The following is a 2,475-nucleotide window of genomic DNA, read 5'->3' as shown; positions in this document are numbered from 1 at the left end:
CTTTGGTTACATACACTGCCTTACTATGGCCCGAGTCAGAGCTACAAGCATGCCCAGCCCCCATACAGCATGCACTGCGTCCGTTAGGTGTGAATTTACCCAATAATAAATATTTTCTTAATTCTGAAGTAACTCTGAGGTGAAAATCACATTCCTATTTATGTATATAAAGTTTGTTAGGGTCATCAGGCATGGAAGAAAGATGGTGGTTTGGAGAATGACACTATTTCTTGAGTCCTTACTATGAACTAGCCAGTGCACTTGCTATATTACATACGTTATCTCACTTAATTGTAAAAGCTACCCACATCACAGTCAGTATCACTGGTGGGGAAACAAGTTCAGAGGAATTAAATTCTTGGCCCAATGCCACTAACTAGTAACTTGGGATTTGAACAAAAATTTTCTGCGCCCTGTAATGCATTCATTTTTTTTACTTCTTTTATATTACATTTCAGTTTAAAATAATTTAAACCTATATAATGCATTTAATTTCCAGTAAACTTATTAATGATAATATTTGATAGTATCTCAAAAAAGAATAATACCTAATGCCATTTATTTTTTTTTCCCTCCAACTTATTACCAGGTACAGGGATAACTGATATCCCCAAATAAAATTCCTCATCATGTCAAGATCTAAAACAGGTAGATCGAAATATATGGAATCCTCCCTTTTCTATCCTTTACATACAAGAAGGGTATTGCCATTGTGGTGGCCATCAGAGCTGCTTACCAAATAAGTCTAGCTCTTCATGTTGGCCTAATGTACTATATTGTCTTTTATCACTTGCCTTAGTCATCAACTGTAAATGAGCAGTGATTACATTCTTTCATTGACATATCTTCTTTCTCCCTTTTCCAAGTTTATAAGAAGGTTATCTGATAGATACAGCCAACCTGGGCTTGACAGTGCTCCCAGAACTACTCAAGGGAAATTACCCTTATTCCAGTGGTACAAAGAAAAGAACAGAAGAGGATTTTCCACTCAGTAAAAGAACTCATGAGTGACATAAATAGAGATTGTGTCCCTTTTTATGACTAGAAATCCTTGCCAGGAATTTCTCAACAGAGAAATAAATGAGAAAAAAGCTTTTCTTCCCAGGAGGTTCAGTTCACTGCTGTCTGTGAGGAATATGGGAAGACCAGGAGGTAGAGAGCCATCCTAAAGTAGCCAGACAATGTGATTAGGCAGTGGCAGGGCCACTGGCAGCCAGTCCTATCAGGGAGATACTGCAGCTGCAGCATGACAGGGGTGGCAGGGTGGGGATAAAGAAGGAGGAAAGTCAGACAGGTTGCTCTGGAGGCATTTTGTTGTGTGAAAATCTCTGAAGGAACCATGGATTATGGCAGACCTGAGATTGAGAAATAAGATTTTAAGAATTGTTACTCTGGTTTTTCTAATATAGGGAATAAAGTAATATCTTTTTCCTCACCCATTGCAAGGTTCATAGCTGAAAAATCTATGACAAAAGGCAGATTAACAAGAGAAAAGCACACAAATTGATTTAATATAGGTTTTACCTAACATGGGAGCCTTCAGAAATAAATACCCAAAGAAACAGGGAACACTGTATATTTTTTTATGGGCAGTCATACAGAAGTATGATTAGAAGACAAAAGGGTATGATCCAATGATAACAAACTGGGGGGGGGGGAGTTTATCAAGGCCTGTTTGGCCAGATTCTTCTTGACATCTGAGTCTTAAGAGATGAGCGCATTTTTAATTTTTCTTCCTCTGAGTATAGGGAGGATCCCTCTGGAATTAGGGTCTTATGACATACTCAAGGAAAAGATCAGCTAGGTTATATTGCCTACATCAAGGGAGGAGGGACAAGAGAAGACCAGAGAGACCTTCCTGTTTTTGCTATTTTCTTACTTGCCAAGGTTCCATGTTTGGGTATAGCATGTCCTGAACTCCATCTCTAGCATACCTTTTAACCTAAGTGTCCATCAGTGAATGAAAGGATAAAGAAAATGTGGTACATAAACACAATGAAATGTTATTCAGCCACACACACCAAAAATAAATAAATAAATAAATAAAATCCTGTCATTTTCAACAACATGGATAGAACTGGAGGACACTATGTTAAATGAAATAAACCAGGCACAGAAAGACAAATATCACATGTTCTCACTGGTATGTGGGAGCTAAAAAAATTGAACTCATGGAGCTAGAGAGTAGATTTATTGTTACCAGAGACTCAGAAGGGAAGTAAGGAGATGAGGATTAAAAGGGGTTGGTTAGTAGATACAAAAACACAGTTCAATAGTAGAAATAAGATCTAGAGTTAGATAACACAATAGGGTGACTATGCTTAATAATTTATTGTATATTTCAAAACAACTAGAGAAGTGGATTTGGAATGTTCCCAAAACAAAGAAATGACAAATGTTTGAGGTGATGGATATCCTAATTATCCCAATTTGAACATTATACATTTTATACTTATATCAAAATACCATATGTAT

This window comes from Propithecus coquereli, unplaced genomic scaffold (assembly GCF_000956105.1).
Source record: "Propithecus coquereli isolate 6110/MARCELLA unplaced genomic scaffold, Pcoq_1.0 Scaffold187, whole genome shotgun sequence".
Lineage (NCBI taxonomy): Eukaryota > Metazoa > Chordata > Mammalia > Primates > Indriidae > Propithecus > Propithecus coquereli.
This window is presented reverse-complemented; position numbering follows the sequence as displayed.